Consider the following 14245-nt stretch of genomic DNA (forward strand, 5'->3'; position numbering starts at 1 on the left):
TTTCACAAGTCAAAATATCTTCATTTAAAGGTAGAAGTCATTAAATGGAGAGAAACTTAGGCCATTTTCTGCAAGACATTTATTTCTCTAAAAAATGACTACTAGAAAGACCAAAGAATGTGCTGATTCCAAATACTCAGTAGGACATCCAGCTTAACTAGTTATACCCTCTTCCAGGAAGTCAGTAATAGAGTTCTCAGTGTTTTTTCACAGTTGTTCTAGAAGGGGGAAACAATTATCATTGACTCAGCACCTTGTTCATGTACTTAGTACATCAATAATGGCCGGGTTGGGGATGGAAGAAGGTATTCCATGCAAATGGAAATCAAAAGAAAGCTGGAGTAGCAATATTCATAGCAGACAAAACAGACTTTAAAGATTTATAAGAGACAAAGAAAGACAATATATAATGATCAAGGGGTCAATCCAAGAAGAAGATATAACAATTGTAAATACATATGCACCCAACATAGGAGCACCTCAATATATAAGGCAAATACTAGCAGCCATAAAGGGAGAAATCAACAGTAACACAATAATAGTGGGAGATTTTAACACCCTACTTTCATCAATGGACAGATCATCCAGACAGAAAATGAATAAGGAAAAACAGGCCTTAAATGACATATTAGACCAGATGGACTTAATTGCTACTTATAGAGTATTCCATCCAAAACCAGAATACACATTCTTCTCAAGTGCACACAGAACATTCTCCAGAACTGACCACATGCTGGGCCACAAGGATAGGCTCAGTATACTTAAGAAAACTGAAATCATATCAAGCATCTTTTCCGATCACAATGCTATGAGATTAGAACTACAAGAAAAAAATATATAAAAAACACAAACACGTGGAGGTTGAACAGTATGCTACTAAACAACCAATGGATCACTGAAGAAATCAAAAAGATACCTAGAGACAAAAGAAAATGAAAGCACAATGATGAAAACCTATAGGATGCAGCAAAAGTGTTCTAAGAGGGAAGTTTATAGCCATACAATCTTACCTCAGGAAACAAGAAAAATCTCAAATAAACAACTTAACATTACTCCTAAAGCAACTAGAGAAAGAGGAACAAACAAAACCTGAAGTTAGTAGAAGGAAAGAAATCATTAAGATCAGAGCAGAAATAAATGAAATAGAAACAAAGAAAACAACAGATGCCAATGAAATTAAAAGCTGGTTCTTTGAAAAGAAAAACAAAATTGATAAACCTTTAGCCAGACTCATCAAGAAAAAAAACGAGAGGACTCAAATCAATAAAATTAGAAATGAAAAAGAAGTTACAACTGACACCCCAGAAATACAAAGGACCATAAGAGACTACTACAAGCAACTACAGGCCAATAAATTGGACAACCTGAAAGAAATGGACAAATTCTTAGAAAGGTACAGCCTCCTAAGACTGAACCAGGAAGAAATAGAAAATATAAACAGACCAATCACAAGTATTGAAATTGAAACTGTGATTTTTTTTTTTTTTTTTTTGGTGGTATGCGGGCCTCTCACTGCTGTGGCCTCTCCCATTGCGGAGCACAGGCTCCAGACGCGCAGGCTCAGCGGCCATGGCTCACGGGCCCAGCTGCTCCGCGACATGTGGGATCTTCCCGGACCGGGGCACGAACCTGTGTCCCCTGCATCGGCAGGCAGACTCTCAACCACTGCACCACCAGGGAAGCCCCGAAACTGTGATTTAAAAAAACTCCCAACAAACAAAAGTCCAGGACCAGATGGCTTCTCAGGCGAATTCTATCAAACATTTAGAGAAGAGCTAACACCTATCCTTCTGAAACTGTTCCAAAACTTGCAGAGGAAGGAAAACTCCCAAATTCATTCTATGAGGACACCATCACCCTGATACCAAAACCAGACAAAGATACCACAAAAAAAAAAAGAAAAAATAATTACAGGCCAATATCACTGATGAACATAGACGCAAACATCAACAAAACACTAGCAATCTGAATCCAACAATACATTAAAAGGATCATACACCATGATCAAGTAGGATTTATCCCAGTGATGCAAGGATTTTTCAATATCTGCAAATCAGTGTGATACACCACATCAATAAATTGAAGAATAAAAACCATATGCTCATCTCAATGGATGCAGGAAAAGGTTCTGACAACATTTAACATCGATTTATGATTTTAAAAAAATGTCCAGAAAGTGGGCATAGAGGGAATATACCTCAACATAATAAAGGCCATATATGACAAACATACAGCTAACATCATACTCAATGGTAAAAAGCTGAAAGCATTTCCTCTAAGTTCAGGAACAAGACAAGGATGTCCACTCTTGCCACTTTGATTCAACATAGTTTTGGAAGTCCTAGCTATGGCACCTGAGAAGAAATAAAATGAATCCAAATTGGAAAAGGAGAAGTTAAACTGTCGCTGTTTGCAGATGGCATGATACTATACATAGAAAATCTTAAAAGACGCTATCAGAAAACTACTAGAGCTCAATGAATTTGGTAAAGTTGCAGGATACAAAATTAATACACAGAAATCTGTTTCATTTCTATACACTAACAATGCAAGATCGGAAAGAGAAATTCAAGAAAAGAGCCTGTTTACCACTGCGTCAAAAAGAAAAAAATACCTAGGAATAAACCTACCTAAAGAGGCAAAAGACCTGTACTCAGAAAACTATAAGACACTGATGAAAGAAATCGAAGATGACATACAGAGATGGAAAGATATACCATGTTTTTGAACTGGAAGAATCAATATTGTCAAAATGACTATACTACCCAAGGCAATCTACAGATTCAATGCAATCCCTATCAAATAACCAATGACATTTTTCACAGAACTAGAACAAAAAATCTTAAAATATGTATGGAGACACAATGGATCCCAAATAACCAAAGCAATCTTGAGAAAGGAAAATGGAGCTGGGGGAATCAGGCTCCCAGGCTTCAGTCTATACTACAAAGCTGTAGTTATCAAATCAGTATGGTACTGGCACAAAAATAGAAATATAGATCAATGGAACAGGATAGAGAGTGCAGAAATAAACCCATGCACCTATGGTCAATTAATCTGGGACAAAAGAGGCAAGATTACACAATGGTGGAAAGACAGTCGCTTCAACAAATGGTGCTGGGAAAACTGGACAGCTACATGTTAACAAAAATAGAGCATTATTTAATACCATACACAAAATAAGTTCAAAATGGATTAAAGACCTAAAGGTGAGCCTGGACACTGTAAAAGTCCTAGAGGAAAATATAGGCTTAACACTCTCTGACAAAAATCTCAGCAATATCTTTTTCAATCTGTCTCCCAGAATAATGGAAATAAAAACAAAAATAAACAAATGGGACGTAATGAAACTGAAAAGCTTTTGCACAGCAAAGTAAACCATAAACAAAACAAAAACACAACCCACAGATTAGGAGAAAATATTTGCAAATGATGTGACCAAAAACTGATGAGTCTCCAAAATTTACAACCAGCTCATGAGGCTTAATATCATCAAAACAAACAACCCAATCAAAAAATGGGCAGAAGACCTAAATAGACATTCCTCCAAAGAAGATATACAGATGGCCAAGAAACACATGAAAGGATGCTCAACATCACTAATCATTAGAGAAATGCAAATCAAAACTACAATGACGTATCACTTCACACCAGTCAGAATGGCCATCATCAAAATGTCTATAAATAATAAATACTGGAGAAGGTGTGGAGAAAAGGGAAACTTCTTACACTGTTGGTGAGAATGTAAATTGCTATAAGCACTATGGAGAACAGTATGGAGATTAAAACTATAAATAGAGCTAACATATGATCCAGCAATCCCACTCCTGGGCATGTATCTGGAGAAAAACATAGTCTGAAAGGATACAGGCACCCCAGTGTTCATTGCAGCACTGTTTACAATAAGCAAGACATGGAGGCAACCTAAAACTCCATTGACAGAGAAATGGATGAAGGAGATGTGGTACATGTATTCAATGGAATATTAGCCACTAAAAAGAATGAAATAATGCCATTTGCAGCAACATGCGTGGACCTAGAGATTGTCATACTGAATGAAGTAAGTCAGACAGAGAAATAAAAATATCGTATGATATCCCTCATATGCAGAATCTAAAAAGAAATGATAAAAGTGAACTTATTTACAAAACAGAAACAGACTCACAGACTTGGAGAACAAACTTATGGTTACCAAGTGGAAAGAATGGGGGGGAAGGAATAGTTAGGGAGTTTGGGATGGACATGTACACACTGCTATATTTTAAATGGATAACCAACAAGGACCTACTGTACAGCACAGGGAACACTGCTCAATGTTATGTGGCAGCCTGGACAGAAAGAGAGTTTGGGGGAGAACGGGTACATGAATATGTGTGGCTGAGTTTCTTTGCTTGTGAACCTGAAACTACTACAACATTGTTAATTGGCTATACTCCAATATTTTAAAAAAAAAGAGTTAAAAAAATTTAAAAATTAAAAATTAAAAAAAGTATTTTCGGGCTTCCCTGGTGGTGCAGTGGTTGAGAGTCCACTTGCCAATGCAGGGGACACAGGTTTGTGCCCCAGTCCAGGAGGATCCCACATGCCACGGAGTGGCTAGGCCCGTGAGCCATGGCCGCTGAGCCTGCGTGTCCAGACCCTATGCTCCGCAATGGGAGAGGCCACAGCAGTGAGAGGCCTGTGTACCACACACACACACACAAAAAAAAGTATTTTCTAAAAAAAAATAAAAATCACCACTCTGAAAAAAAATAATGCCTGGGTTTTTTTTGTTTGCTTTGTTTTCTTTTCCCCCTGATCTCTAGTCAGGGTCTTTGACTCCCAATCTTCAGCTGGCTTCTGTTCATGGCTCTTCCCCTTCTTTCTTTTATTCATATATAAACAGTGCAGGCTGTTTAGTTTAACTGATATGGTTTACTGATCACTGATTTCTGTCTGCCTAAAGCCACTGTTTAGCTAATACAAAGCGACACTTACTGCATTTGGTTACCCAGATTGATCCCTTGAAGGTTGCTGATTCCTCAGGCAGTATATTCATGACTTATTTGAAATTACTCTAACCTCTGAACTTCTGAGTATGTGGGCCAGATTAGAAGAGTGTTGCATCTTTTCTCTCAGGAACATTCACTAAACCTGAAAGACTCCACAGAAAATCTACTAGAACTGATAAATGAATTTAGCAAAGTAGCAGGATACAAGATTCACATACAGAAATCTGTTGGATTTGTTTACACTAACAATGAAATATCAGAAAAAGAAAGTAAAATCACTTTTAAAATCACATCAAAAAACAATAAAATACTTAGGAATAAACCTAACCAAGGAGGTATAAGACTTATATGCTAAGAACTATAAAACATTGAAAAAGGAAACAGAAGATGAGTCAAGAAATGGAAAGATATCCCATGCTGTTGGATTGGAAGAATTAATATTGTTAAAATGGCCATACTACCCAAAGCAATCTACAGATTTAATGTGATCCCTATCAAATTACCCATGACATTTTCCCCAAAACTAGAACAAGTAATCATAACAGTCATATGGAACCACAAAAGACCCAGAATTGCCAAAGCAATCCTGAGGAATAGAATAAACCTGGAGGCATAATCTTCCCAGACTTCAGACAATACTACAAACCTCAGTAATCAAAACAGCATGGTACTGGCACAAAAACAGACATATGGATCAATGGTAAATAATGAAGAGCCCAGAAATAAACCCACACACCTACGGTCAATTAATATTCAACAAAGGAAGCAAGAACATACAATGAAGAAAATTCTCGGGGAGGAAACAAGATGGCGGAGTAGAAGGACGTGCTCTCACTCTTGCGAGAACACCAGAATCACAACTAGCTGCTGGACAATCATTGACAGAAAGACACTGGAACTCACCAAAAAAGATACCCCACATCCAAAGACAAAGGGGAAGCCACAATGAGATGGTAGGAGGGGCGCAACCACAGTAAAATAAAATCTCATAACTGCTGGGTGGGTGACTCACAGACTGGAGAACACGTATACTACAGAAGTCCACCACTGGAGTGAAGGTTCTGAGCCCCATGTCAGGCTCCCCAACCTGGGGGTCCAGCAACAGAAGGAGGAATTCCTAGAGAATCAGACTTTGAAGCTCAGTGGGAATTAATTGCAGGAGTTCGACAGGACTGGGGGAAACACAGACTCCACTCTTGGAGGGCACACACAAAGTAGTGTGTGCATTGGGACCCAGGGGATGGAGCAGTGACCCCAGGGGAGACTGAACCAGACCTACCTGCTAGTGTTGGAGGGTCTGTTGCACAGGCGGGGGTGGGGGGGTCTGTGGCTCACCGTGGGGACAAGGACACTGGCAGCAGAAGTTCTGGGAAGTACTCTTTGGCGTGAGCCCTTCCAGAGTCTGCCATTAGCCCCACCAAAGAGCCCAGTTAGCCTCCAGTGTTGGGTTGCCTCAGGCCAAACAACCAACAGGGAGGTTACTCAGCCCCACCTATCAACAATCAAGCAGATTAAAGTTTTATGGAGCTCTGCCCACCAGAGCAACAGTCAACTCTACCCACCACCAGTCTCTCCCATCAAGCCTCTTAGATAGCCATATCCACCAGAGGGCAGACAGCAGAAGCAAGAAGAACTACAATCCTGCAGCCTGTGGAACAAAAACCACATTCACAGAAAGATAGACAAGATGAAAAGGCAGAGGGCTATGTACCAGATGAAGGAACAAGATAAAACCCCAGAAAAACAACTAAATGAAGTGGAGATAGGCAACCTTCCAGAAAAAGAATTCAGAATAATGATAGTGAAGATGATCCAGGACCTCGGAAAAATAATGGAGGCAAAGATTGAGAAGACGCAAGAAATGTTTAACAAATACCTAGAAGAATTAAAGAACAAACAAACAGAGATGAACAATACAGTAACTGAAATGAAAACTACACTAAGAGGAAGCAATAGCAGAATAACTGAGGCAGAAAAACGGATAAGTGACCTGGAAGACAGAATGGTGGAATTCACTGCTGCGGAAGACAATAAAGAAAAAAGAATGAAAAGAAATGAAGACAGCCTAAGAGACCTCTGGGACAACATTAAACGCAAAAACATTCGCATTATAGGGGTCCCAGAGGAGAAGAGAGAGAGAAAGGACCACAGAAAATATTTGAAGAGATTATAGTTGAAAACTTCCCTAACATGGGAAAGGAAATAGCCACCCAAGTCCAGGAAACACAGTGAGTCCCACAGGATAAACTCAAGGAGAAACACGCCAAGACACATAGTAATCAAATTGGCAAAAATTAAAGACAAAGAAAAATTATTGAAAGCAACAAGGGAAAAATGAAAAATAACATACAAGGGAATTCCCATAAGGTTAACAGCTGATTTCTCAGCAGAAACTCTACAAGCCAGAAGGGAGTGGCATGATATACATAAAGTGATGAAAGGGAAGAAACTACAACCAAGATTACTCTACCAGGCAAGGATCTCATTCAGATTCGAAGGAGAAATCAAAAGCTTTACAGACAGGCAAAAGCTAAAAGAATTCAGCACCACCAAACCAGCTGTACAACAAATGCTAAAGGAACTTCTCTAAGTGGGAAACACAAGAGAAGAAAAAGACCTACAAAAACAAACCCAAAAGAATTAAGAAAATGGTCATAGGAACATACATATCGACAATTACCTTAAACGTGAGTGGATTAAATGCTCCAAGTAAAAACACAAGGCTTGCTGAATAGATACAAAAACAAGATCCATATATATGCTGTCTCCAAGAGACCCACTTCAGACCTAGGGACACATACAGACTGAAAGTGAGGGGATGATAATGATATTCCATGCAAATGGAAATCAAAAGAAAGCTGAAGTAGCTATACTCATATCAGATAAAATAAACTTTAAAATACAAAATGTTACAAGAGACAAGGAAGGACACTACATAATGATCAAGGGATCAATCCAAGAAGAAGATATAACAATTATAAATATATATGCACCCAACATAGAAGCACCTCAATACCATAAGGCAACTGCTAACAGCTATAAAAGAGAAAACCAACAGTAACAGAATCATAGTGGGGGACTTTAACACCTCACTTACACCAACGGACAGATCAGCCAAAATGAAAATAAATAAGGAAACAGAAGTTTTAAATGACACAATAGACCAGATAGTTTTAATTGATATTTATAGGACATTCCATCCAAAAACAGCACATTACACTTTCTTCTCAAGTGCACATGGAACATTCTCCAGGATAGATGATATCTTGGGTCACAAATCAAGCCTCAGTAAATTTAAGAAAATTGAAATCATATCAAGCATCTTTTCTGACCACAACACTGTGAGATTATAAATGAACTACAGGGAAAAACTGTAATAAACACAAACACATGGAGGCTAAACAATACGTTACTAAATAACCAAGAGATCACTGAAGAAATCAAAGAGGAAATAAAAAAATACCTAGAGACAAATGACAATGAAAACACGATGATCCAAAACCTATGGGATACAGCAAAAGCAGTTCTAAGTGGGAAGTTTATAGCTATACAAGCCTACCTCAAGAGACAAGAAAAATCTCACATAAACAATCTAACCTTACACCTAAAGGAACTAGAGAAAGAAGAAGAAACAAAACCCAAAGTTAACAGAAGGAAAGAAATCATAAAGATCAGAGCAGAAATAAATGAAATAGAAACAAAGAAAACAATAGCAAAGATCAATAAAACTGAAAGCTGGTTCTCTGAGAAGATAAACAAAATTGATAAACCATTAGCCAGACTCATCAAGAAAAAGAGGGAGAGGACTCAAATCAGTAAAATTAGAAATGAAAAAAGGAGAAGTTACAACAGACACCTCAGAAATACAAAGCATCCTAAGAGATTACTACAAGCAACTCTATGCCAATAAAATGGACAACCTGGAAGAAATGGACAAATTCTTAGAAAAGTATAACCTTCCAAGACTGAACCAGGAAGAAATAGAAAATATGAACAGACCAATCACAAGTAATAAAATTGAAACTGTGATTAAAAATCTTCCAACTAACAAAAGTCAAGGACCAGATGGCTTCACAGGTGAATTCTATCAAACATTTGAGAAGAGCTAACACCCATCCTTGTCAAACTCTTCCAAAAAATTGCAGAGGAAGGAACACTCCCAAACTCATTCTATGAGGCCACCATCACCGTTATACAAAAACCAGACAAAGATACTACAAAAGAAGAAAATTACAGACCAACATCACTGATGAATATAGATGGAAAAATCCTCGACAAAATACTAGCAAACAGAATCCAACAACACATTAAAAGGATCACACACCATGATCAAGTGCAATTTATCCCAGGGATGCAAGGATTCTTCAATATATGCAAATCAATCAATGTGATACACCATATTAACAAATTGAAGAATAAAAACCATATGATCATCTCAATAGATGCAGAAAAAGCTTTTGACAAAACTCAACATCCATTTATGATAAAAACTCTCCAGAAAGTATGCATAGAGGGAACCTACCTCAACATAATAAAGGCCATATACGACAAACCCACAGCCAACATCATTGTCAATGGTGAAAAACTGAAAGCATTTCCTCTAAGATCAGGAACGAGACAAGGATGTCCACTCTCACCACTATTATTCAACATAGTTTTGGAAGTCCTCACCACGGCAATCAGAGAAGAAATAAAAGGAATACAAATTGGAAAAGAAGAAGTAAAACTGTCACTGTTTGCAGATAACATGATACTATACATAGAGAATACTAAAACTGCCACCAGAAAAACTACTAGAGCTAACCAATGAATTTGGTAAAGTTGTAGGATACAAAATGAATGCACAGAAATCTCTTGCACTCTTATACACTAATGACAAAAAATTTGAAAGAGAAATTATGGAACCATTCCCATTTACCATTGCAACAAAAAGAATAATATAACTAGGAATAAACCTACCTAGGGAGACAAAAGACCTGTATGTAGAAAACTGTAAGACACTGATGAAAGAAATTAAAGATGATACACACAGATGGAGAGATATACCGTGTTCTTCGATTGGAAGAATCATTATTGTGAAAATGACTATACTACACAAAGCAATCTACAGATTCAATGCAATCCCTATGAAATTATCAATGGCATTTTTTACGGAACTAGAACAAATCATCCTAAAATTTGTATGGAAACACAATGGACCCCGAATAGCCAAAGCAGTCTTGAGGGAAAAAAACGGAGCTGGTGGAATCAGACTCCTTTACTTCAGACTATACTACAAAGCTACAGTAATCAAGACAATATGGTACTGGCACAAAAACAGAAACATAGATCAATGGAACAAGATAGAAAGCCCAGAGATAAACCCATGCACCTATGGTCAACTAATCTAAGACAAAGGAGGCAAAGATATACAATGGTGAAAAGACAGTCTCTTCAATAAGTGCTGCTGGGAAAACAGGACAGCTACATATAAAAGAATGAAATGAGAACACTGCCTAACACCATACACAAAAATAAACTCAAAATGGATTTGAGACCTAAATGTAAGACCAGACACCATAAAACTCTTAGAGGAAAACATAGGAAGAACACTGTTTGACACAAATCACAGCAAGATTTTTTTGATCCACCTCCTACAGTAATGGAAATAAAACCAAAAATAAACAAATGGGACCTAATGAAACTTAAAAGCTTTTGCATAGCAAAGGAAACCATAAACAAGACGAAAAGACAACCCTCAGAATGGGAGAAAATATTTGCAAATGAATCAACGGCCAAAGGATTAATCTCCAAAATATATAAACAGCTCACACAGCTCAATATGAAAGAAACAAACAACCGAATTCAAAAATGGGCAGAAGACCTAAACAGACATTTCTCCAAAGAAGACATACAGATGGCCAAGAAGCACATGAAAAGCTGCTCAACATCATTAATTATTAGAGAAATGCAAATCAAAACTTCAGTGAGGTATCACCTCACACAAGTTAGAATGGACCTCATCAGAAAATCTACAAACACAAATGCTGGATTGGGTGTGGAGAAAAGGGAACCCTCTTGCACTGTTGGTGGGAATGTAAATTGATAAAACCACTATGGAGAACAGTATGGAGGTTCCTTAAAAAACTAAAAACACAATTACCGTATGATCCAGCAAGCCCACTACTGGGCATATACCCAGAGAAAACCATAATTCAAAAAGACATATGCACCCCAATGTTCATTGCAGCAGTATTTACAGCAGCCAGGTCATGGAGGCAACCTAAATGCCCATCGACAGACAAATGGATAAAGAAAATGTGGAACATATATACAATGGAATATTACTCAGCCATAAAAAGGAACGAAATTGAGTCATTTGTTGAGACGTGGATGGATATAGAGACTGTCATACAGAGTGAAGTAAGTCAGAAAGAGAAAAACAAATATCGTATGTTAATGCATGTATGTGGAACCTAGAAAAATGGTACAGATGAATCGGTTTGCAGGGCAGAAGTTGAGACACAGATGTAGAGAACAAACGTATGGACACCAAGGTGGGGAAACCACAGTGGGGTGGGGATGGTGGTGTGCTGAATTGGGCGATTGGGATTGACATGTATACACTGATGTGTATAAAAATTATGACTAATAAGAGCCTGCTGTATAAAAAAACAAACAAAAAAACAATGAATACTAAACTTTCTTTGGATTATTTGTATGGAAATATGTTAATATAAATGTTTCAGACATTACATGAAATTCCTAGAAATCTTACATGTTCTGGTGTAATGTTATAAGTCATAATTCTAGTATTACATTAAATTGTATATCTCAGAAATAACTAAATTTCCTTGTCAATTGCATTATTATGAACTTCCATCAAATCTTTAACCATGGTCATTTTTAAGTCTTTTGTCATTTACAGACAGTTCTGGGTGAACTCTGATGCATCTGCAAAAATGTTCCTATAAAAGGGTTTCGTCTTCAACAAATTCATGGAAAAGGCTCTGACAAGTACAGGTTTGTGGTAACTGACTATACTGCTGAACTGAATGAATAAGCATTTTCAGAACTCTAATGGAAAACTGATGAATTCATAATAGTGCTAACAAAAGATCAAGATGAAAAAGAAATTAATTACATGGGACTGAGTGAACTGATGAGGATGATTATAAGTTTTGTGACTTCCTGTCTGAATAAAAAAAAAAAAAGAAATTAGGGACAGTGGGTATCTTTGAGGGAGTTGTGCCTGGAAAAGAAACATGAGAGGAACTTTTGTGTTCCGGGCAATGTGTTGTTTCTTGATCTAGATGTGAAATACACTGTTCATTTTTTGAATCTGAAAAAAAAGCTGACCTGTATTTAGCCATCACTTATAAGAGCTACTCATGCCAAATGCTTCATTCACCATTAAAAAAAAAAAAATGAACAAAAAGCCAAGGTTTACAATATACTAACGTTTTGAACCTCTTTGTTTTTAATTGAATAATGGGTAACGTGGAAAAATATAAGGTCATTACAGGAGTAATATGATTTCAAAAGAATATAAGAATCATTAATCATGTCCACTCTCTTTTAGAAAATAATAACAAAACTTTTACATTTTGATAAGTGGACTTAATGGAGGTAGGAAAGAAGAAGCAGTGATGTCACGAGTCTTCCTTAAGTTCTATTCAGTATTAATATATGAAAAGTGACAGAGCAATATTTTCTTTTCTTCCCTTACATACATCAATCATATAATTAACTGGCTGGTAGTTAGAAGGAAATGTATGTGTATAAATTGAACTCCATCTGTGTTTAGAGTTAGAAAAGCAAGTTAAAAAATGTACAGCTATTTCTTAATAATACACAACATTTTATGTTTCTTCTAGTAAAAAAAAAAAAGAGAAGTCTCTTTAGCAAGTGGTGTTGGGAAAGCTGGACAGCTGCATGTAAGTCAGTTAAGTTAGAATACTTCCTCACAACATACACAGAAAAAAATGCTCAAAATAGCTTAAAGACTTAAATATAAGACATGACACCATAAAACTCCTAGAAGAAAACATAGGCAAAACGTTCTCTGACAAATCATAGCAATGTTTTCTTAGGTCAGTCTCCTAAGGCAAAAGAAATAAAAGGAAAAACAAACAGATGGGACCTAATCAAACTTATAAGCTTTTGCACAGCAAAGAAACTATAAACAAAACAAGAAGACAACCTACAGAATGGGAGAAAATACTTGCAAATGATGTGACCAACAAGGGCTTAATTTCCAAAATATACATACAGTTTGTACAACTGAACACAAAAAGAAACAATCCAATCAAAAAATGGGCAAAAAGGCTTAACAGACATTTCTCCAAAGAAGACTTACAGATAGCCCACAGGTACATGAAAAGATGTTCAACGTCACTAATTATTAGAGAAATTCAAATTAAAATTACAATGAGGTATCACCTCACACTGGTCAGAATGGCCATCATCAAAAAGTCTACAAAAAATAAATGCTGGAGAGGGTGTGGAGAAAAGGGAACCCTCCTACATTGTTGGTGGGAATGTAAATTGGTATAGCCAGTAGGGAGAACAGTATGGAGGTTCCTTTACAAAGTAAAAAGAGAGCTACCATGGATTCCAGCAATCCCACTCTTGGGCATATATCTAGAGGAAACCATAATTTGAAAAGATACATGCACCCCAATATTCATAGCAGCACTATTTACAATAGCTAAGACATGGAAGCAAGCTAAGTGTCCATCAACAGACGACTGAATAAAGAAGATGTGGTGTATATATATATACACACACACACACACACACACACACATACATACAATGGAATATAACTCAGCCATAAAAATGAACAAAATAATGCCACTTGCAGCACCATGGTTGGACCTAGAGATTATCATACTAAGTGAAGTAAGTCAGAGAAAGACAAATATCATATATTATCACTTATATGTGGAATCTAAAAAATGATACAAAAGACCTTATTTATAAAACAGAAACAGACTCAGACATAGAAAACAAACTTATGGTCACTAAAGGGGAAAGGGGGCTATAAATTAGGAGCTTGGGATTAGCAGATACAAAGTACTATATATAAAATAAACAACAAGTTCCTACTGTGTTTGTAATAACCTATAATGGAAAAGAATCTGAATAAGAATATATATATATATTCAGTTTATATATATATATCTATATAAACTCAACCACTTTGCTGTACACCAGAAACACAATATAGCAAACCAACTGTACTTCAATTAAAATAAAACTTGTCCAATGGC

The sequence above is a fragment of the Mesoplodon mirus genome (genome assembly GCF_964341445.2).
Source record: "Mesoplodon mirus genome assembly, chromosome: 2".
In the NCBI taxonomy this organism is placed as follows: Eukaryota; Metazoa; Chordata; class Mammalia; order Artiodactyla; family Ziphiidae; genus Mesoplodon; species Mesoplodon mirus.